Consider the following 25,624-nt stretch of genomic DNA (forward strand, 5'->3'; position numbering starts at 1 on the left):
TTTTCAGAGGTCTTCAGCTTGGATATGTAGCCACACCCCATGAAGCTTCCGAATTTGGCAAATGTCTTGAGGGGGAGACTGGCTATGGCTGAGTCTACTCAAGTCACCACTTTTATCACCCCAAGCCTGATCAGGTCCCCAACTTTGCTGTTTCACCTGTCTCCCACCTTCTAGGGGCTGAAACAGGATCCTCACTCAGCCTCCAGCTCAGCCCACACTATCAAGCACCACTAAGAACAAAGTTATCGCAGATTATTTTAGAGTCAATTTCCCTTTCCTGTGAGGACTTTCAGCTGTCACCTGTCCTCCCAGTAGACCTTTGTCTCCTAAGTATCATGAAAATACGGGCTATTCCACTTTAATTTTCTGTGTTTGGGCTTATGACTGTAGCCTGCTTTGCTGTGAAATTTTGATACTTAGCAAATATCTTGGGGAGAAAAAAGAATTTGAGGTCCTGCTACTCTCCAATTTTGTTACTCCAGTCCCATGTAACTGCCAAAAGTTTTGCTGTTCTTTTGTCCCCCAGCAGCAGTGCTCTTCCTGAGTTGAGCCTGGATTCTCAGCCTCTATCTGCATCCGGAAATGAAAAATAACCTCCAGGGACAGCTTCAGATTCTTAGCTCTTAGTCTTGCATTTCCTGAATTGTGCTCCCTCTGGTGCTTATTGTTTGGCTGATCCTTGATACCTTACATATATTACTTTTGTAACTGATTCAGCTTTTCTAATTTTTCTCAGTGGGAGCATTGGCCTGATGCTAATGACTCCATCTCACTAAAAGCATCAGTCTTATGTAGGTTCCAAATGAGTACAATACAGGCTTTAATAGGTAGAGGTATCTAGGCTCTGTGAAGATAAAGTATGTTTATGGATTGGATAGGGAACAAAATTTTCCACTTAAACTTTCTAAAATTTTTGATACAAGGAATAACCTTCTGGATCTTTCTACCTGTTTAGCTAGCTGTCATCCATCCACCCATTCATCCATCCATCTACCCATTCATCCATCCATCTAGCCACCCCTCCATCCATCTTTCTTTCAGAGTAATTTCATAGCAATTAATTAGATTGTTTCAAAATGAAGAATGAAAATCAGTGTCTGAAACAACTGAAATAACAAATGGTAAGAATCTATGTGCTGACATTTTCATTGTCTTCATGACTAAAATGAATAAACTAAATTGTATGATAGCTAGCTAATTCTATAACTGAAAAACTTTGCTTGATCTTATGCTAGTTGATTTATGCATACTACCTTAGATCTAACATTTATTGCTCTTACTCCATTACCACCTATTTTATAATGTTTCAACAAGGATTTTTTCCTATCCATTATTTTTTTTCTTTTAACAATGCATAATCATTGAGTTTTGGGATGATTATAAACATTAGAAAATATGAAAATATAATTTTACTTCTGTATGTATTTAAATCACATATATTTCTTTCCTGAAAGGGCAGAAAACAGAAAGTTTGAAGAAAGGTTGTCTTGAATGAAACTTAGAGAAACAAGTGAAGAAACCTATCACTACAATAGAAGGAGAAGGCAGGCAGTTTTAAGTAAGAAGAGAAAATAAGGAAGCTACAAGTCATATCCTTGAGTATTTATCAATATTTTGAAAGACTAAAACCATGATAAGCATCCTTAGCACCTATATGCAAATACCAGATTAAATTTAACTATATTTACATTGTGGGTCTATCTCCTCATGACTTAAATCAAACTATTATGATCTTAGATCGGTCTAATGCCATTTTCTTATCCATATAGCAGGATAAAGTCATAATAATAATAATAATTTTAAAATAAATATTTTGTCCTAGATTTAGACTTTCATGAGTATTACCTATATATTATGACATTTAATCCTCACAACTACCATGTAAAGTAGGTAAACTTAGTCCTGTTTAGTTATAGAGAAGTAAAATGAAGCATAGAAAACATATGAAATTTGCCAGGTCATAGAGTTTAGTTACTGTCAAAGCTGTGTTAAAATCCTGTGCTCTAAAACAGCACTGTCCTATAGAATTTTCTGCAATAATGGAAATGTTCTATCACTGCACTGTCTAATACATAGCCACCAGGCACATGTAGAAATTGAGTACTTGAAATGTGCGTAGTACAACTGAGGAAATGAACTTTTAATTTTATTTAATTTAATCAAGTAAAATTTAAACGGTCACATGTGTCTAGTAGCTACCACACTGGACAGCACAACTCTAAACTAATTAGAGTATATTGGCTGCTGGCCCTGGAAAATCTTGTGAAGTGTACAAGAACACCATTTTAGAAGCTTTTTCTTAATCAACTGGAACATCACTCCTTGACCTACTTTTAATAGAAATCAATACTGTATATGGAAAAAAATGTAACGTATATACTGGTCTTTATTAGTAAATAATATGGTAAATAGCTTACTTGTAAACATTTGTATGAAATAAACAGTATGTAAGTCAAGTGCTTTCTTTAAGTCAAAGGGCAATTTTCTCTTCCTTTATTTGGGCTTGCTGTGAGGGCATTAGTATACATACTTAAGCCCACATAAGGAAAATAATAGAAGAGAGGAAAGATAGGGGAAGCTGGTTGTTTTATATTTACTTAGAATGTATTAGATGGCATTATGGAGCTAAATGGTGAGTTCTGCTACTTCCTTCCTGGTTAGTTCTGCAGGGTGTGCTGAATAAGCAGGGTGGCAGCAAAGGACACTTAATATGATTCTTTCAGGAGCATGTGAGGTGACTCCTGTCCCTTGCCCGCTGTTCCTCCTGCCAAGTGATTTTAAGCTAATATTAATGGGCAGGAATCACACAGTAGGTGTGCCCTTTATTCTCTCTAGAATGCGTTATCACTCCTTCCTCCTTCACTTTTTTGTCCAAAAGAGCACTTTCTTTACTTATATAAACATCACAATAGTGTTTTGCTTTATATGTGAAGTCTCAAAAAGCAAACTAATATTTTCCATGCCTAAGAACATTCTGTAAATAAAAACAGCGTTTCCACTTCCTGAGAACCCAAATTCCACCAGAATAAATTGGAACATTCTCTCTGTGCTTTATTTTCAGATTCTTGACTCTTAAAGATTGAAATTATTAAAACAAATGCAAGTAATTCAAGAGCTTTCATTCCTCTTTTTCCTCATCGGTGCTGGTTATATTTTAGGCTTTGTTCAGAAGGTCAGAGTTGGCTCGATGGTCATGGCTGTGGAAGGGAGTTTGATTGACTGCACATGTGCTAATACTATGCATACATTATTGAGGGCACTACGAGGCAGAGTGCCCTCAGAGAACACTTCTGAAAAGAGTAGTTGACTCAGGCCCCACCTATACAGAGCTCAGTTCCTAAAAATAGGTGCTAAGTTGCATCCTTTCGATGCAGGGCTGAAATAAATTCAGCCGTCCCATCTACTCTCTTGATAGACCCTTCAGTGGAGCTGGCCTCCACTCCACCGATTGCTTTCAGGGGACTGGGAAATTTGCTGTACAAAGGAGGAAACTAGTCGGTGAAGAACTGTAAAGATATATGACATTTCCACGAACTTGGGGTTAAGTCTAAATATTACAAAAGGTATGTGTTATATAGTCATTGATACTCTACTTCCAGAGTTGTGATATGTTCTTGCTGATTGCTTAAGACCAATGAAGACCACAGGTCAAATTGTAATTTTCATCACAGCAAATATTCAGTTGGATTTTGTAGAATAGTTAGCATTTTTTATTTTTAGTATTGAAGAAATATGAACCAAACCTGATAAACAGACATCAATGAAAATTATACTTCAATTTATAGCTAAAAGGGAAAACTGAAAAAATTAGTTTATCTTTTATGAGCATAAATTGATAATGTATACAATGAATATGTTTGAAACTCTAACCTATATATTTTTTTTTTAACTATACTTCTTAAAATTTGCTGAGGGAAAGAAAGAGTTGAAAATATGCTCAACTGTTGCAGCTTGCTCAGAGAAATGTATAAAATGTATTCTTTCTCCAGCCTTAGTTTGATTTTGTGCTTCTTGCCCCAGCCAGTCTTATCTCCTCTGGGAGTAATACTGGAATAAGGATTAAAGAATCAGGTTCTTACATGTTTTGCAGAATTAAGAAAAGCACTGCCAGTTGGATCTGCCAGGCCTAATTATAGTAACTACAAACTTAAAGAGAGAAGACTGAGATTTTACTTTTAAAATAACATGGCCTATATACTGTTTCAAATGAATTTATTCTGTCTTCAGTTGCCTATGAATACCTTAATTTGTTCCTGTTGTGCCTTAAATGTTTAGATGTTAGAGACTGAAGTGATTTGGAAGAGGCATTATAACAGAATCTCTTATGACGCCAACTAAAAGCAAGGACACTTTAAGATTACATAATACAGGGTTTAAATTTAGCCAGCTGGTGCTGAACTGAAAGATGTTTTATTTTTACCAGAGCTCTATTTGGTCACTGACGAGCTGGAGTTTGTTTGAATTATTTTAAAATTTTATGTGCAGGGTGCCAAAGGACGAGTAAAATATTTACCTCAGCTACATTCAGAGCCCTGAATTTTAATATGAGCACCAGTTTTGAATTTTAGAAGCTATTACCATTGAGTGGCAAAAATATTGGATAAAAAATGGGAAAGTCTTGAATTCTGTTCTTAAATATTTCTCTACTTCTCTGCCTAATCTTTGAATCTTTTACCTTTTTTACTGTTAACATGTAAATGAACAACTAGATCCATTTTTTAAAGTCATTCAGCATTTCAGATGTCTATAATACGGCAAAGTGCCAGCTGTTTGGGGAAAATGTAGTCTGGAGTTTGGAGTAAATATTTCTGCATGCAGTGTTGTGCACCTTTTAGATACAACTTCCCTCAACCACCTGAAAAATAACAGTAGATATTCTAATGATCACAGAGAGCTTTACTTCAGAAAATGTCAGGCAGGCCTCAAGTCTTCAGTGATTACAAAGGAAGAGAGGGTTGGTTGTCTTTCCTCAAGTTTACTTTTGGGTAAAAAAACCCCACAAAGTTCATAGATAATTTACTATTGTTTACCATTGGTAGCTGTCTGCTATTCAGTCATTTCCAGTATTTTGCCTCTCACTTACATTTACCACAATTGAAAAACTTCTGCATATCAGTATTCGTTTTATTCATTTGGTAAAATATTACTTATGATGAGACAATTTGGGATTGGACCCCCATGGTAACCTTGGAACAGGAAACTGATACTTCCTCTCTTCTCTCTCTCTCATGTATACACATAAGTCTGGGCAGTAAGAGACCATTTTGTAACGCTTGTTTGTTAGCTTGGAGTCACATCTAGATTCAGTAATTTACAGACCAGGCCAGAAAGTTAATCAGTGCTTGGCAGTATAATTCCCAGATTTCTGATTGAACAATCTGTGAGGGATAGAACTTAAATGACATTACGTTGTCCTTTCTATTTGCTTCCCACCCCCTCTTTTAAAAGCATTCAAGTTACACTTTGAAATTTAATTAAATTGTAATTTTTTTTTCCCTGCTACTGAGACAGACACTTGCTCATTCAAATTATAGGTTCATCCTTTGCAGAATGTGGGTAACGTCAGACTTTTCTGATTCAGGAATAACTTTTTTTAGAACACTGATTTATTCAATATAAGTACATGGTCTTTATGTGACTGCATGATATGTTGTATTGTTGTTGTTTTTTCCCTGACACCAAATGCATGGTATTTTCTGACACCAACCAGTTCTCCAATTCTCTGACACCAGTGGGATGTACAACAATTCAGTTCAATTCTCACATTAACTTCTAGAGTTAGAGCAGAACCCACCTATTGCCCGCACTTTAGCCACTAACTCAGGAACAGCCAAATGGAAGAGATTCATAGAGTAATGGGCAGGGGGGGCACAGAGCTTCCATGCACTCTCCGGGCTCACCACCCATCAATATGTTCACCAACTAGAAGCTCACTAAATCCTGTTGTTTAGAATTTTTATTGAGATTTCATGATGTAGGATGATTGGCTGAATCACTGGCCATCGTTAAGTAGGTCCAATCTCTAACCCCCTCCCCATTTCCAAGGTGGGAAGTGGGGCTGAATATTCAGACTCTAATTGCTTGGTTGGTTTTTCTGGCAACCAGCCCCCATCCTGAAGCTATCTCTATTTCCCCTACCCCTGCATAAGGCCAGGAATTAGCTCATTAGCTAGCATACCAAAGACACCATCACTCAGGAGTTTTGAAGGGTTTTAGTAGCTCTGTGCCAGGAACCAGAGACAAATACCAAATACTTATTGTGTATTATATCACATATATCCACAATGTTACTTCTCCATCTATGAAATGCTACCTATAAACTCCAGAGTGAAAGTTTCATCCAATTTATTTTCCTAATCATTGGAATCCTTCTTTTGCAAATTTAACTAACCTGAGTACTTCTCCATTTGTACAGTATAATCAGGAAAAGCACAAAGAACAATGATGATCAGACAGCCAGTGTAAAGAATAAAGGGTTTTTTTTTCTTAAGACTTGAGAATCAGCAAATTCAGTGAGTTATTTGTATCAGTTTGGATACAAGAAATGAGCGTATTGCTATATTTAATGACTCTTGGGACTTTGTGGGCGTACATGATGGCATAAAAATAATCTGGCAGTGAGCAGTGCAATAGGTAATCCAAATTCCTGGTAGAGTGGCTGTACTTCTTAAAATATCACAAAGGATAAAAGGAATTTATTACATAGATAACACAAAGAACTTCAGTGACTATTTGATTTAACACCTTTAAGTTCTAGATAAGAACACTGAGCCACAGAACATTAACTAGTAACTTACAAGATTTAGGCAGAGAGAACTAGAAACCAACTCTCTTGACTTATATTTCAGTGCTATATGTCATTCTGCAAAGCTTTGTGCCATATCACCCCACCCTTACTCCACCCCCATGACTTGGAACACATTTAGAGGTAAACCTTCATAAAGCCTTTTTTCTCCCAGGTTTTTATTGCTTTTTATTTTGTATTTCCTGTTTCTCTTTAATTTAGGATAAATTATGGAAAAGGAGAACAGACCCACATATTCACTTAAAACTCAAAAAAATGGTGATTGGTTTATTTTTTAACTTGACTAAGCATTTAAGTTTGCTCATCTTCTGTGCTAGATGAGCTGTTTCTGCCCCCCAGCCCCACCGCAGACCCCCACCATCACCTTGTCATTGGAGACATCATTTTTCACTGCTCTTTTGGCAGACCTTCAAGTAGGTTTTAGTCTTCTACATTTTTCTAATTGTATGCAGGAAATATCCTGTTGCCCGGCGAGAAAGCTTTAGATATGTCTGACTGTTCAAAAGTAAATAATTGCCAAATTGCTCCAGGCACACATACGACTTAAAATAAATATAATACTAAAAGAATTTATTTTAGGAAATTTTTGTTGGTCAAAGATCCAATAACACATTCCCCCCAAATCTGAATATATCAGCATGTGTGTTTCTAAATGCATTAACTTGGTAGTTATCAACATAGAAAAGCTAAAAAGAAAAAATTGTACCACCATTAATTTTTTTTAATAAATTTATTTATTTATTTTTGGCTGCGTTGGGTCTTCGTTGCTGCACGCAGGCTTTCCCTAGTTGCGGCGAGCGGGAGCTACTCTTCGTTGCGGTGGCTTCTCTTGCCACAGAGCATGATCTCTAGGCACGCGGGTTCAGTAGTTGTGGCTCGTGGCCTCTGAGCGCAGGCTCAATAGTTGTGACGCACGGGCCTAGTTGCTCCGCGGCATGTAGGATCTTCCCGGACCAGGGCTCGAACCGTGTCCCCTGCATTGGCAGGCGGAGTCTTAACCACTGCACCACCAAGGAAGCCCTCACCATTAATTTTAAAAGCAAAGTCCAGCATTATAAATTATTTCAAAACATGTCAATGGTTTTCATGTAAAGTTTCATAAATATGAACTGAATATAAAATAATGTTCAAATAATCATTTTATTTTATTTTTTAATTCATAGGAAGTTAATTACACTGAAATAAGATGTACTCAGAACTCACATTATAAAGTGGCTGGGTTTGTTTAAACTATGTATATTAAATTTTGATGAGTATAGTCACAGTTCCCTATTAAATTGCATTAAAATTCAAGGGTGCTTTATCACTATCTCTGTTGCTGTTGATTATTTTATTTTTAGTCAGTACCATCATAATAAGAATTCAGCTTTATCTTATCTAACCACTAAGCCTTTTTGTCAAGTAATTAGACTTCATAAGTAACTATAGTAAATAAGTGCTCCAGGGAAACAGTGAAAAATCTTTTTTTTTAAGCCAAGGATCACCTTTTAATTTATCTGTCTTATAAGTTAGAAGTTTTTCTTGTTGACACAAGGGTCTTATTGTCAAGTTGGAATATTCTGGGAAAGAGATAGAATAAAGTGAGTTTGGTCACATTAGTTAAGGGTGGTCAATTCCAGCTACAAGCTTTGTTTAAAATTCACTGCCTCTGCTTCTGTTGGATTTTGACCGATTCTCCTGAGTATTATATAGGGTAAAAGTCTGCTATTTGGCTACTAGGGTGAAGCCCAGCCCAGTTTCCAGTTGGAACACAGGGGCCAGAGCTAGGGGTGCCAAAGAAAGAGCGACGGGCAGCAGTCAGCCGCTTGGTCAGCTCTTTCTGTCCTCTGTGCCATCCAAGAATGCTCAGGGTGGGAATAGAACCTCGTTACAGCTCTGACTTCTTCAGTAGAAACTATGCTAGCCCTCTGGGTCCTGGAGGACTCAAAAACATTTATTTTTAGGAATAGAACTGTATTAGTGCATGTGTGCTTCAGTCACTGACTCATTCTGGAATGGGAATAATTTCAGGATTCATCATCCATTCATTCATCCAGAGCTGAACAATAACCCCAAGTTTAACTCTATAAAATATCAGAGAAATGAAATTTGAAAGGAAGGCATATTTTTGTATTAAAGTCACAATATTTTTTCCCTACAAAGATGTAGTCCAGCTATTGCAATTGTCAGCTCAAAACTACAATTAATAGTTTCTAACAGTCCACCCTTTAAATAGAAGCAACAAATTACTGCAAACTTCAATTTTCACTGCTTTTCATTTAATTCACCATTTCAGCCCCACTGGCCCCAGCTTCTCGACTATGTCATTATGTTATACTATTACCATCTCTTTCAATTTGTGCTCCATTATGCTCATATATACATAGATGTGTGTATATATGTGTGTCTGTGTATGTATATTTTATTTTCTGTAAAGCACAGTGTTACCTATGCCTCCATATTGTTCTCCATTTTTTTCATATTTTAAAAGTCCATTTAGATGTTCAAAGAAAGATGAGTAGTCTTCAAACAACATCCAGTAACCACAATATCATCCATAATGACACCTCTTTTTACCTTTTGTGTAACATTGCGTAAAGAGCCTGACAGAGTTTTGTAAACATTTGTATTGAGAAAGTGCAAAGCTACATCTTTATAATAATGATGACAATAATAAACATTTTCTACAGGATTATTCTCCCATAGATAGTTATATAAAAGGAGTTCCAGGAGTTGCCATATAAAAGTTCATTATTGATATCATTTTTACATATTGAAATTATAAAGTTTTTTGAATAATTTTTGAAATTAGAAAGATTTCACAAATGATGTGCTATGTTCTCTCTCTCTCCCTTTCTCCTTCCTTCTTTTTTATTTCATTTCTAGTAAAGACCTCTGGAATATATTACTTAACCCTAGAGCTATCACTATCCTTAAGATGTATGAAGTGTCCTCAGTTTATCAGAATCACAGAAACAGCATCTCCCAGGGCCAGAAGAAATTCCAAAGGAAATCCACATAACACTTTACTAGGAAACCAGAAAATGCTGTCAGGTAAACCCTTATTAGTTGAACACAGACTTTGCAGCCAGACTACCTGGGTTTGAATTCTAGCTCTGACACTTAACCAGCTGGTTGAATCTGGGCAAATTATTTAATCCATCTCTGTGCCTGTTTCCTCATCTGAAAATCGAGATAATAATAAAATCTGTCTCACAGGGTTGTTTTGAGGATTAAATAAATTCATATTTGTAAAATGACTAAAACAATAGAGCCTGGTACATAGTAAGTTCTACATAAGCTTTTGCTATATTATCATTATTATTGTTCAATATATGAGACTAATATAATAACCTTTACATCTTTCCCAGAGAGCAAGATAAGAATATAAAGTACCAAGTTATCCTAGATGCTGAACATTCAAAATAACAGCACACTAAATGAGAACCGTTTGAGAGAAAATTATCTACCTGATTTAATAGGTTGTTCTCTTGTTAAAGGCATCCTTCCCTTTCAGAGGTTCACTCTTGAGCTCAAATTAAATTTCTGTCCTCTCTGGAGTTGTAGAAAGCTATTAAATACCCTTTTTCTCTGATAATTTTTCCAACACTTGAAATTAATAACTTTTCAGTTATCCTCCCTGATGTCAGCATCACATTACTTGAAGAAACTGAACTCTTCAACCACTTCAACCATAATGACTCTGTCTCCTTTCTTTTTTTTTTTTTTTTGCTGTATGCGGGCCTCTCACTGTTGTGGCCTCTCCCGTTGCGGAGCACAGGCTCCAGACGCGCAGTCTCAGCGGCCATGGCTCACGGGCCCAGCCGCTCCACGGCACATGGGATCCTCCCGGACCGGGGCACGAACCCGTGTCCCCTGCATTGGCAGGCGGACTCTCAACAACTGCGCCACCAGGGAAGCCCTCTGTCTCCTTTCTGATGGAGCTGCTCACAGTCACACATTGGACCTTGTCATTACTTTGAATTAGTTCTTGGACTCTCAGAATACTCTTTTAGATCACTGTTTTCTTTCTTTTCAACTACAACTGGTCTTGACCCACAGCATAGTCTTCCCATCCTCAACACATCCTGCCCCTCAGCTCTCTGCCTCTTTTGCCTCATCTCTCTGTATTTTGGTTCCACTCACAGTGTCTGAGTAAAGATGGAAGGAGGACTCTTACTGGGGAGGGCGGCACTGAAAGATGGGGCTGTGGGTACCAGACTGTTTATCAGGAGAATCTAAAGCAGAAAAGGCAAAGAAGAATCCAATAATGGAAGAGAAAGCAAAAGCTTATGAGCCAGTGAAATGGTACAGTGCATCAGGTTTGATGGATGAAGCTAAGTGGGAAAATAAATCACAAGGTCAGAAGTAAGGAGAGCTAGGAACACGACAGGATGGAGCCTAGGATGGACTAGGGCACCCATTTCAACCAAGGCCAAGAACAGTTCAGAAGTGTTGGTGGCCTGGTGTTAAGGGCTCCTGACTCCAGCCTTCAGGGATGGGTCTAAAGCTTAAAGGAACTGTGAGACACCCAATGCCCACTCCGCTTGGGCCCCATTTGTCAGCTGCAAGAGAAGAGCTTTCACTGACCTCCCATCTCATTTGTCCCCACGTTCTTGAGCTAAATCTACCTCATCAAAAGCCAGTTCAACATTTTCCTCATAATCTGATATATTTGCTCCCATTCCCAGGCTGCCTAGGTATACATATTTATATATATATATTTAAATATGTATATTTAAAGGTCTGTGGTTTTGTATATATGCTAATACCCAACAATCATTTTATTCACTTTTAATTGACTGCATATCACATTCACCATTATTCCTGACAATCCCAGACATTCTCTATTCTAATATACCACTGGAAAAGTTGAAAATGGAAACAAATTTGTGGGTAATATGTTTTTTAAAAAGCCACATTGAATTTTAAAAGGTTTGTCAAGGTTAAGATTAACTCTTAGTTACTAGACATATACATTGATATAATATGGATGAAGCTGAGAACTGATGGAGTGTGTGTGATAAGACAGAAATAGAAGATTGGGGATGGAGCCCTGAAAAATATACATGGTTGGGTGTCAAGAATTGTGTGTTTGTGTGTGTGTGTGTGTGTGTGTGTGTGTGTATGTTTTTCAGGAGACATAGATAGATGAGTGTTACTTTTTCCTGGTCTAAGCTACTCACCAACTCCACACTCGGTTTTGAGAGTTTATAAAGAACAATGCAGAGAATGCTGCAAAGCATCAGCATTTTTAATTCCTCCTTCTGAGATATTTCTTGTAATGGCAAGTGTTAGGCTCCATGAGTTTTATGACATTTTCCTCAGGCCCTGCACTGCTGGTGAATGGGACCTGGGGCTTTCTGCCACATCTGCTTTCCTTGGCAGACTTTCAACTCAGAGCTGCACTGGGACACTCTGAAAACTTACTGAGGTCTTCCTCCTAGATCTCATAAAACAAATCGGATACTATCTGTAATTAAATGGTCCTCCAAAGAAAAGTGTGCGTGTGTGTGTGTGTGTGTGTGTATGTGTGTGTGTATTAGTGTTTCCATGTTCTAGCTGTAGTCCTGTACTTGCCCACTGGCCTGGGGAAGCTAGTTATTTTTTCTGGGCCAAACTGCGATAGAGATATGAATGTATCTGAAATTTTTTATCTATAACACTTTTCTAATTTCTTTCTGTGAATATGTAATAACAGGAGAATTTCTGGCAGAAATTAAACTGGGCAGAAAGCCCAAAGTTGACTAGTTTCACTTTCCAAACACAGATTTTTGTGCAGTTCTAATTTTCACCTGCTCATGTGGTGTCCCGCTGAGCATTTGGGGGGATGAGCTGGATTTCCTTGTGGCAGACTCACAGGTTCACAGGCAAGAAGTTTATTTTTGCTCCCTCCTGGAAGCTCTAATCCCAAATTTCACATTGCTGCTCTGGTTAAATAACTTCTGTTACAGAATTTGGGACTTGTTTTCTACTCTTTAAAAAGAAGTATGAGAGAGAAATTAAAATCTGTCAACAGGAACCGTAAAAAGATGGGCATTGAATTTTGCAGTATTTTTGCAAGGCAGTTTCATTCAATAAATGCTTATTGGACATACACTGTGTACAAGTCATGATGTTATATGTTAAATACCTGTAAAGTTGGCCGTATTCATCTCAACTGTCATTTTGCTTCTTGGCAATCTAGGTATTTTAGGTAATAATAAAAATTGAATAACCAGTTCTGCAAAAATGTTAGGAAAGTCTCTGGCACTTATTGTTAGGGAAAGTACAAGCATGTCATGCTTAGAGGTGCATTATATTTCTTCTACCTCCACATAAGGGCCCACAAGGAGCATTTCTGGCCACTGTGTGATGGCCAGCCTTTCATATTCACAATGTGGGTGTTGCCATTTTGTAAACTGATGAAACTAAGAGATTCTTTGACTGAAATCATGGTGGACACAGTTATGCAGGCTACTAGAAGATTTAAGAGATGGAGACTGATGCTGAGTTCCCGGCTAGTGGTTGATAACCTGTAGTTGTAGTTAGGTGTCTAAATTTTTAAAATAATCTTTAAAAACGAATAAGGCTGGCTTCCCTGGTGGCACAGTGGTCGGGAGTCCGCCTGCCGATGCAGGAGACACAGATTCGTGCCCCGGTCTGGGAAGATCCCACATGCCGCGGAGCGGCTGGGCCCGTGAGCCATGGCCACTGAGCCTGCGCGTCCGGAGCCTGTGCTCCGCAACGGGAGAGACCACAACAGTGAGAGGCCCGCGTACCGCAAAAAAAAAAACAAAACAACAAACAAACAAACAAACAAACAAGGAGATGCTTAACTTTAGAGTCTGAGTTCCCTTTTAGGTAAGTTGTCCTAAAACAGTAGGAGGTCACACTAAGATGAAGTGATTTGTCCATCCGCCTAAAGCTTTCCGTACCTAAAGGGAGTAGTCTTGGAAAGTGATTCTATTTTAAAGCCGTGAAAGCCTAGCTTCATATGGAATTTTACAAAGAAGCCCAATATATAGTTTTTAATTGCTTCTTACATTTCACTCCCCACAACTTTCCTCCTCTCACCTTCCACTACACTTGAATTTAAATACCATTGGTCTAGGAAAATTTTGTTTGCAAGTTTTAATTAAATTCTTTGTTGTTCACAGATATTACTGTCTTAACGTGCATGGAAAAGAGCAAGTTTCAATCTGAATAACATTTAAAGACTGATTTTTACACTACACCCTCTAAAAACAGGAGTGAAATAAGCAGCATAAACTGAGTTCCTCCACTTACGGGGCACTTACAGGATTAGGTTTTGTATCTGAGGGAAAAGAAACAAATGCCAATGCCAAATGTTTTAAGATAAGTAACTATAAATAAATTAAGGGATGATGAGACTAACTATGTATCCCACGTGTATCTTAAGCAGGGAAGACTATTAAATTACTTCCACTCTTTGGACAGTTCTTAGGACCAGTATATCATTAGGAAACTGACATCATCTCTTTCTTTTGAAATTACAGTCTGTGTTGATATGCAGAGGATATTTAAGTCATGTTAATGATGACAGGGAGAATAACCCAGCACCTGGCTAATTCAGAGTTTTGATATATTAAAATCATTATAGCTTTAATTTATAAATATCCTTGTACGAAATTTAAAAGACTGTTCAAAATGTATACAGCACTATCTAGTGTCCCCTGCAATTACAGGGGACAATAATCAGAAAGGAGTTGTGACAGTACAAACATTTGACAAGTGCTGATTACCTTTCATTTTAGAGCATGTTAGAAGAACCAGAGCTTTGGTAAGAAAAACAGGTTCTTAATATTTCTGCTTAACATTCACAGTTTTATCTTCCTACCCAGGAAACATTTAAATGATTGAATATCACATCGTTTGCAAAGTGTTTATTTCTTTAGGTAGAATTTTTCTAAGTACATCACTGCTCTGAAAGAGTGAATTTACTTCCAAAGGCATCTTTTATTCAGCAAGCAAAATGTTGCATTATTTAAGCATTTTCACTTTTCTCCTTGATTGCTTAGCTTTTCCAGATAATGTTCAGTAAAGAAAGTATATGGAATTAGTGTGCTTTCCTTTCTTTGATCAAGTCTATTAGCCATTAAGTTCAAAAGAAAACCATATCAAAGTATGCTATTATTTGTGGACTTAGGCAGAGGAAGCATTTTAAACAAAGACTAAACAAAGACTTACTTAAGGTCATTGAAAAGAGTTTGTGTAAATTTGAAGACCGAATTTCTCTAAGACAAAAGGTGGACTGAATTAAATACATTTTATTATTCGAAGGAAAAGAATGATTAGTAAGAGGGAAGCTGCCATAGCATTAATTGTCTAAGTCATTGAGAGTCAGAGTTTAGTGATTTGCTTTCTTTTATTTATTTATTTATTTATTTATTTATTTATTTTTGCGGTATGCGGGCCTCTCACTGTTGTGGCCTCCCCCGTTGCGGAGCACAGGCTCCGGACGCGCAGGCTCCGGACGCGCAGGCTCAGCGGCCATGGCTCACGGGCCCAGCCGCTCCGCGGCATATGGGATCCTCCCAGACCGGGGCACGAACCCGTATCCCCTGCATCGGCAGGCGGACTCTCAACCACTTGCGCCACCAGGGAGGCCCTTGCTTTCTTTTAATATCCTTTGTCAGAATAAATCTCAGATGCTAACCTTAATGGAGAGGTGAAAGTCGGAAAGAGGATGAAGAATTGAGGAATTCCTAAAAATGGATCTGGAAATGTCTGGCTTTTCCAGGCTGCAGCTAGCATAGAACTTATTTAAGGTAATAATAACTAAGTAACTTTCCTACCCTGCCCGTGCTCAAACAATTTAAAGGTAGGGATGCTGGGAAGATGTTTTTCAAAGCTGCAAATTATTAAATGTTCATCTGCATTTTATTACTGTTGTTTATTTTTGATCTGTTTAGTGACAACAGCATACTTAGAACTAAACGAAACAGTTCAGTACACATGAACTAACTTCGTATGGATTTTTTAAAAGCCTATGAGAAGCAAAAGTCAATTATTTTAGGGAAAGACAAATTCTAAGCTAGTCATCAGTAGGAATTAAAAAAAAAGTATATTAGGAAATAATGAGTGAGAAAAAGAAGTTATATCAAAGAGGTAACAACTTAGGGAGAGGTGAATAATGTAGAATGATACCAACTTTGAAGATTTTCTAGAACAGAGACTTTAGGAAAAAAGGGATGGAAATCAATTTAAACAGAAGGAATACACAGATTAAATAGAAAGAATACCTATATTCAAACTAACCAGATATTAAAACACCTCTTCCTTTAGCAGTTATCAAACACGTAAATAAGGTTCTTAGTAGGGGTACAGAGGTGCCTAGCAATGCAGAGGTACTTAGTAGAGCAACCGTGGAATGGATCGTAAGTGAGGGATCCAGGATCCTTCTCTTCTTTGCCTTTGGTGGGTGGTGACAAGGGCATCAGAGACTTAGGGAGCGGCCCAGTCATCCCCGCCTGACTGGTCCAGGCCAGGGTTCATTGTGCTAAGCCTACTGTTCAGAGACCCTATAAGAAAATGAAAAATGTGAATAACTTTGAGTCATGGTGTCATGATTTTACCTAAAAAACGGAGAGCAGGGGAAAACATGAGGAGCCATCTCAGGAAGAAAAGGAGCAGATCTGTCCCTATAGTGGGCCATACTAGGGTGATTTTCATGAACTTTACATTTTGAGGGGACTGCCCTCTTCTTTGCTGGTGAAAAATTAGTAGCTCATTGACTAGTGCCAAAGACACAGATAGACTAACACTTTGATATCATATACATTGACATTCTTCTCTTTTATATATATTTTCTCCATTCCTATGGCCATATGAGCAGAACTGTGCCAACTTCCTTGCCCTAATCTCTTACTGTAATTATCTATTCTTTCATAATCTATTGTGTTCTCCTTGTTTCAAGCAACATGGCAGATACTTGGCTTATAAGGAGGAATGGAATATCATTATAGTCTTTAGATTCATATGGACCAGAGTCAAGTCCTATCCTTTCTACTTACTAGCTTTGAGATTTGGGAAAATTTCATAACTTTTATTATCTCAGACTTGTATCGTGTCAGATTATCTGGAAAATAATACCTAGGATATATAATAACACCTAAGGTGACTGGAAGTTAGTGAGCATATATTATTTACTATGTGCAAGATACTATGTAAAACCCCTTACTTTAATAAGATCTCCTTCAGTCCTCACAGGCAATCAGATTCTGGTATCATTCTCATGTTATAGCTAAGAAGAAGGAGACTTCAAGAGGTTAAGAAATTTGCTTAAAGTCAAAAGTAAGTGTCAGAGATAGAATAAATATTGGGCTTCTGTGTCCAGAGTAGATGGTCAATCTCCCTGTGGGTCTGCCTGCTGCGGATGAAACCAAGACAGAACCCAGCGTAAAACAGGTTTCCTAAATGAACTTAACCCTGTGCTGGAGGAGCGTGCATGTGGGTGAAAGGTGAGAGAAGAAGGGAAGACAGAGAGATTCAATGATACACTAAAAAGTAACAAGTAATACAGACAGAAGTGTAATTTTTAAATGTTGGGAGAGCACAGCAGAGGGAGCTACTCACTGCCTAGATTAAGTGGGGAAAAATCTGAAGAGAAATTGAGCCACTGTGAGGATACATGTGAGGGACTTTTCAACCCCATCAAATCTGATTGGTCTTGATCTATTTTAATTCAGTTTCATCTCAGTATAAATAAATGTGATTTGGGGGATGGGGATGTGGAGTGTGTGCTACCAAGTTCCTCAGGATTCCCCACCTAAGGAGGACTCTATTTGGTATGTCTTCAGAAAATGTAATTCCCTTAGCAGGGCCAGCTATCTGGGAAATTTTTTATTCCTAAATCAGCATGTCGAAATGGTGCAACCTGTTGTATTTCTGTTCTTAGAGATAAGGCCAGATTAACACTTAGAATACTGTATTTCTTGAGGATCTCTCTGGTGTTTTTCCTTCCCTCTCTTTTCAGGTAGAGCAGGACTAAACACAATGGTGAGTAATTTGTGCCCTGCCCTGAGCACTGTGCTTGGTCAACAGCAGATGAGTAGTAGATGTTTACTGAATGTATGCCTAAAGCCTTAAGAGGAGAGTGTATCAAATACTCTTATTGTGTACCTGGGATGCAGATTTAAACAAGAGGAAACTTTGATGGAAGCATGCCACCACCTCCCATGCCTTGAGGCAAAACAAATCAATAGAAATCAGAACAGTGGACCTTGCTTCACATTTTCCTTCCCTTATAGTAAAGTTTGTCTCTCTCCCTGCTGGCTTGGATCAATACCTAACCCCATCTCAAGTTTGATCTCTATAGTGACCAAAGAAATATAACTGAAAAAGTTGCTTTGATTTCTAATTCTAAACTCAGGCTTATAAGGACAAAAAAAGGATTCACTTAGAGACATAGAAATTCAACTTATTGGTTTCCCTTTGATTTATCCCTAGATACACTGAAATAAAGGATTTGTGTGTAGGTGTTTAGGAAACAGAAAGGAGAATTCATACCCTTAATTTAAAATTTACTTTATAATGTTATATTTTAATGAAAAATACTTACATAAGAGACTGTGTAGAGTTAAATAACCTTGTACTCAGAAATACCTGAACTTAATTCCAAGCTGAGCCACTTACTATATGATTTTTACCTTTTTAAGTGTTACTTTCACCACAGTAAACTGGAAATGATACCACCCATCAGATATAGTTGTTATAAGAATTAGATGTAAAATGTAGATGTGTAAGAATACATGTAAAATGATTAATGCATAATTGATACTCATTAACAGATAGTTATCACCGTTATAATGCAACATAAGTCTGATTGTGCTAGGGAAGTGTCTAACAAGAGACTTACATTGTAAAAATATGCATCATCTATAAGCATTTAATAGTTTTAATTTATTTGACTATTTCAAAGGAATTTAAGTCATTTTATTCAATTATTGATTTTTTAACTGGCCAATTCCTTAACTAAACTAAGCAATTAATTAATTTAATAGCAATATGATTGAATTTTCAAATATGCCCAAACTAACAATATTAACCTACTAATGATTATTTGATTTCTGTCTAACTTCTGTACATTTATAACTGCTCTCGTACCAGAAGCACTTCTTGTGAGATGATAGGGGCTGCAGAAAACAGAAGACAAGTCTATATAAGAAAAACTTAGTACAATTAGAAATGGCAGTTCTGTTACTCAAAGAGATTACTATCTAAATGGACATTTATGCTGAGTCTTATCTATAAGTAGGTGGACATTTATTCTTTGGGGTGTAAAGAAATTCAAAGATGTTTCCATCACAGGGTGGTTTGTGTATATGAATCTGTGAAATTAGGGGGAGCTAGAACTGAAATATGCCCTAAGAAGAATTTACTGTGTAGTGATTTCTGACTTGGTCAGGTGTATGTGTATGTACAGTGGATGCTTGTATTAGTTTCCTGTTGCTGTTGTAACAAATTACTGCAAACAATTGTAAGCACAAACAATTGGGCTTATAATAGCACAAATCCATTATATTATAGTTCTGGAGATCCAAAATCCAAAATGAGTTTTGCTGGGTCAAAATCAAGCTGTTGGCTGGGGCCCCACTCATCTTAAAAGCTCTATGAGGGAGGTTGCCTGTTTCCTTCCTTGCCTTTTCCAGCTTTTAGAATCTACCTACATTCCTAGACTCATGGGACCTTTCCTCCACTTTCAAAGCCAGTAGTTTAGATTCTGCAATGCATCTCTCTCTCACTCTCTTTCTTTTTCTTCCTCTCCCTCTTCTTCTCCCTCCCCCCTCCCCCTCTTCTCCTTCTCCTTCTTCTTTTTCTTCTTCTTCTTCTTCCCTCTCTCTCTCCTTCTGTCATTACCTCTCCTTTCTGATTCTGACTCTCTTGCCCCTCTTTCACTTATAAGAACTCTTGTGACTACATTGAACCCACCTGGACAATCCAGGATAATCTCCCCATCTGAAAATCCTTAACTTAATCACATCTGCAAAGTCCCTTTTGCCATGTAATGTAGCGTATTCACAAATTCTGGGAATAAGGGTGTGCACATCTTTGGAGGACCAATATTTTGTTTACCACATTGCTAAATCTTGTCATTTTCCTCTGTCAGGCAACTGGATGTATAGGATCTCTTCCAGTACCCGGTGAATTAGGAGAATAGTGGTTATGGAAGATTTAGTAAGGAGGCAAGAACTAATCCTTTTTATTACCCTGAGAGATGATCTGTTTTTGTTAATGTATAAATCATGCTAATCAGATGAATGGATGGATTTTGGGGAAGGTGACAGTAGTACACACAACACAATGCATTTTTGGGGAGTGGGACCATAAGGAGGTTAGTTTAAAAGATGGAATCTGATTCACTGGGTTCGTATGCTGGAGGGACGGCACAGTATAGCTTTCGTACCATCATGGCATACACTTCCACCCATTTTACTCTTTGCCCTTCCTCTCCATGTTTTTTAAAAACTGTAAATTAATGCAAGATTGTGCTATACACTTGCTCTTTCATTTTATTCTCCGTTTCTTGGCTTTATAATATTCAAATGAGGGTAAAATATATAAAACTCAAATTGATTACAAATTTGACTTGGCAGCAGCATTCTGAATGTTTAAAAGAGATGAATTTTATTATTAGCTGAGGGATATGCAAATTGTATAAATTATAGAAAATTTATTCATGCTAATGTCTCTGAGTCTATGGTATGTCCATCGGTATGATATGCTGTACACAAATCCGAGCTGGGTTGTAGATCATATATTTAGATTTGATAGAATTTAGTTCGCCATTCTCCCAATTTAGTTCTCAATCAATTTTCTGAGTTCAAAGCAGTTGACTTCTTTATAATGCATCCAGAATATAATAGCAAGGCTATTGATATGTCACCAAAAGTACGCTTGCCTCCTTGAAGCTGGCATCTATATTTGCATCAGCTTTGTGGGCTTCCATGTGACACCCCAGCTCATTCTCTGCCTGGCTTTTAGTTTGGACTAAATAAAGGCTTCTCGAATTGATTTTAGAAAATTTCCAAGAAAAAAATCATTAAATTCTCATTTTTCTGCTGGAGAGTTCAAATTACTATTGAATCTTACAATTTCTTTTGAGTCATACTTATACATTGGATTAGTTATAGGTCTATTTGTTTATTGTATATATTTTATTGCACAGGCAATGAGTCAGTTAACAACAAAAAAGGCATCTTTTTGTTGTTTGAATTTTCCTTCATCTGTTTCCTTGGGCAAGTGATTGTATGGGTTTGTCTTTTGGTTTTTGGACTCTTGTACTTCTTGAGATGTAGCATAGAATTGTACTTAAGTCACAGAACCTGGAGCCAGACTGTCTAGCTTCCCTTCCAGCTCTGAAGCTCACCAGCCACATGATCTTGAGCAAGTTTTACAATCTTTTCTGTCTCTGTTTCCTTATCTGTAAAATGGAGATTAAAAATAAATATAGTCTCTACTTCATAGGGTGGTTGAGACCATTAAAAAGACTAGCTAGTCTGACACATAGAAAGCACTTTATACATATTTGCTATTATTTTTTTACTTGTGAATCATTCTTTTAAGTCCTTTATCTGTCTTTTCAATAACGTTAGTTTTTTTCCAACCAATATTCTTTACAGAAAATTAACACTTCAACCTATTTATTATAATTGTCCCTTTTCCATTCTCCTTTTGCCATATAAATTTTTTGAAAGATTTTTTCACTTTGAATTTTCATGCTTAGAAAGTCCAACTAAAATCATTTTATGAATTACTTATATCTCTCTAAGAATTTTTCATCATTTAAAAAAGCATTTAAGTCTTTATCTAATACTCCGTGTGTAATATGCAGTGTGGTGAGGAACTCTGAATGTTTTCCTCAAATCATTACCTACTTTTCCCAACATGATTTTTTGGTAATTCTGCTGTTTCCTCCCATTTCTGCATTGTTCTCTCTTCCACATAGTCACATGGCCAACTCCTTCGTGTTTCAGTGCAAATGTTCCACTTCTCAGGATGCCTTCCAGACACCTAGCTCACTAACACACCCAGGTGGATTAGGTTCTCCCCCATAGGCTCCCAACTCACCTGGTGCAAAACCATAAACTCCTTGGGCTATAATTGCCTGTTTCTCTTGCCAACTAGACTGAAATCTCTGGAGCATAGTGAATGTGTCTTATGCTTACTGTAGATAATCAATATTTAATTAATAATAATGAATAAGTATATTAAAATAAATCTTATTAATTATATAATTCAAATAATTTATTTTTGAAGTTTCATAATGCAAAGATGGAAGAAAGTTAAAGTCATCCACAGCAACTACAGTCCCATAAAATTCTTCTTGTTACAGATGCTCTTTATATGTTTCTGTACTATGCTAGTCAGCATGTAGAGTCACATCGTTGTTACAATTTCATAGTGGGACAGCATCTTCTATCTACAGAATAGCTCTCTATTTCATTTAACATATTTTGTCTTTAATACTACTTTGCATGAAAGGAATATAGTCATGATAACTTCTCTTCATTCATTTTTGCCTTACAATTTCTTGGCCAATATTTTCTTTTTAAATTTTGTGTCTTGCAGGTGGCATATGGTTGGATTTATTTGTCTTTGTCTTTTAGAGTGAAGTTTGACCCGTGTTTATTTACATTTGGTTTTACACTATCACATTTGGTTTTCTTTGTTAAGGCTCTTTGTTTTCTTTTTTGGCTGACTTTTGTTAAATGGACTGTGTTTGGCTTTTTGTTGACTTCTCACATGAGTAACAACTTGAATTCACATAGAGTAGTCCTCAAAACTAAAATTTCAGTAACAAGTAATCAGTTCTCTAACTGCTTTTAGTGTTCAGTGTTATAAAGAAGATACCTCAGGATTTCTGAATTTTGTTTCTTCATCACAGAAACTCTTCATGTGTCTGGGTAAATGTAGAACTTTTCTTTTTCCTTGATTCTGAAATGTTTTACTAGGATTTACTGATATATTGGTGTTTTAAAATTAAGTTTATTCCTATATTATGGTAAATACTTTAAATCTATGCCCAAATTTCATCTTCAACAAAAATTTCTTCTATTGTATTTCATTTGTTCTGCCCACTCTCCCTCCCTCCCACGGAAATGCTGTTATCTTCTAGTTTGAATTTTGCTGTCTGCTCTCTATCTTTGTCGTCTTCTTTCACATTGTTGTTAGTATGTTATTGGTTTTTCTCTTCTGCAGCATATATTACTCTATTAACTGCCTTCAATGTGTATTTTAATTCTTCTAAGAAACCTTCAATACCCTTAGTTCTCTTCTCACCCTTGATAACTTTCCTTTCTTCTGATTTCACCATGGCTAGGAAATCAGACACACATCGGCTTACACCTATATTGTAAATCAGACAGAACAAATATCAGCTTCACAACTCAGATATTAGCAAGTGTTCTCTTAGTTCTCTTAGGTCAAAGTACTTTTTACTTTATTCTAGAGACTTATTTATTGATGACAGTAGCATCATTTTTTCAGTCAGTTATTTGCTTTTTAAAATTTTTTATATAAATTTTAAATATTACTTTCCATTTACAGTTATTACAAAATATTGACTATATTCCCCATGTTGTACAATGCGTCCTTGAGTCTGTCTTACACCCAACTTGTTCTTCTGTGTTACCTTTCTCTTTAAAGTTACCCTAAACTCATTAAACACTGTTTCCAATCTCAGTTGCATCCAAGTCTTCTGAAATAACACATTGTGAGGTCAGGCGACCAAAGTTCCTGTCTTCTTCCCCACAGACCCCTAAGTCCCTAAGTAAGGAACTGTCTTATCAACCCTACAAATTTACATCAGGTGTCATCAGCATCAAGATAGGAACAGATAGGTGCACTGCCTTATAGTATACTAGTCAGGAAACATCACCTTGTTTTTCAGATGAGGAAATTGAAAGACACTGACTTAGGAGGTTAAGAAACAACATGGACACAGTTGGTTAGCTGAAGGTTGGTTTTCTATTCCATGACCCTACCTGTGTAGGCAAAGTTACTGATGGGAAAAAGAGAAGGAGAGAGAGTGAGAAAAAGAGAGACAAAGATGTAATGTTTTTTCTGTGATCAGAATAAAAGGCTACAAGGCAATGGAATCCAAATCTCTTAATACTCAGGCAACTGATTTCCTGACCATTAATCTTAGGCATTTCCCAGTAGGATGAAAATGATAAAAATCATTTGGAAATATTTCGAAAGTAAATACTCTCTGTAAATTTTTGCAAAAATAAACTGCTGACTTTCTGTTAAGATTAATAAAAGAATAACATCTTTAATTAATAATGTGCAAAATGAAATTTATATCTTAATGTGGAAAAACTTCAGTGGTTCATGTTCAATAAAATTTATATAGTGACCATTTACAACAAAGTAAGAAGAGTACAGCTGAACATAAATGGAATTCATCTGTGCAAATAGATAATCCAGAGAGGAAAATAAAGATATATTTTCTTCAGCATGTGAAAGACTTTCAGTAGTTGGTGGGAATCTCTTTTTATCAGGATCAACTGGAGGAGTATACATTTGTGTGGATATGAGGTTTTGGAAGACAGCTGAATTTTAAAAACTAACTGACATTTATTGTGAACATATCAGTTTCTACAATCACAGTATTCATATGATACAATGTCTTATTCCTTTATATTTTTTTCTTTCAATACTGTGTGAAATGAAATATAAAAAATAAATATTAACAAATTTTAAATATATTTTCAAATTTTATTAAAATAAATGAAAAATTTAACTGAATAAGAAGTCCTTAAGGAAAAGCAAATACTCAGAGAGTCAAAAAACAAACGATTTTTAATTTTTCCTGGGTCGCAGTAGTTGTTCTCAACTGCTGTTGTGTACAGAAATCTTGGAGAAGCTAATAGAAAGAACAAACAATGTAATAAGATGGTTCAGTGTAGGGACTGGGTAAGAAGGTAGGGAGAACAGGGCAGGGAAGGAACAGCTTGGTGGTTGTCTGTTACCTGAGGTTGTCTGGGACTTGGTTCATTGTAATTAAGTCAAACCGATTCAAATAATAAAGTATACCAAAGACCGCTAACCCTGTGAGTCCAAAAAACTACCAGCCCTAAGATGAAAGGCAGGGGGTGTATAAATGAGTGATAAACATATCAAAACTCACACATGCACACATATATACACACACACCATATACTGGTTGGTCCCAGAAGGAGCCCTTGAAATGATTTTGTAATTACAATTCTTTAAGAGTGAATAGTAAACCAACAAGCAGAGTGATAACAGCAAAAAACACTGGATAAAATAAAAAAAAACTAGTTTTGGAACCAACTCTGGCACCTATATCTAAATAACCATCACATTAACCAGGGAGGATCCTTAGGTTTCTTTCACATAAGGAAATAGTTAGACATGTTTCCTTATGCCTAAAAGGAGTTGGTTAGACTATGTGAGACTGTATCATCTCTAAGACATTTCTGTTTCTAACAACTGTTATTCTGTGATCATGCAATCAGTCTTTTGCTCTGTTTGCAAGTATGTAATTCCTAATACCCTGTATTTTTGTCAGATAGATGGCTTACATGGGAAAATATAGGATGCTCTGGAACAACTGACAAAGCTTTTTCTTAATGGAACTATTATTTCTTTCTTATGTTACACATGCCTCTATGGAATAAAAGGAAAAAAATCCACAGTCTGTAATTCTCATAGCATTCACATATTTTAGATTTATCTCCTTGAGGGTTGAAGGGTAGGGCGAGAAGCAAAGAGCAATTTTTAGACTTGCCAAAGATTTAGTCAACCCACCAAATTTGACACTTACTAATTGTGTGATCATGGGAAAGTTTTTTAACTACTCTGACTCTC

General features: G+C 36.7%; 1 protein-coding gene across 2 annotated transcripts in view; it reads left to right on the forward strand.

The window, feature by feature from the left end:
* Positions 1-25,624, forward strand: part of XIRP2 (xin actin binding repeat containing 2) — a 300,619-nt gene that overhangs the window by 220,612 nt on the left and 54,383 nt on the right. The window lies entirely within an intron of this gene.

Source organism: Mesoplodon densirostris, chromosome 8, assembly GCF_025265405.1.
Source record: "Mesoplodon densirostris isolate mMesDen1 chromosome 8, mMesDen1 primary haplotype, whole genome shotgun sequence".
NCBI lineage: Eukaryota > Metazoa > Chordata > Mammalia > Artiodactyla > Ziphiidae > Mesoplodon > Mesoplodon densirostris.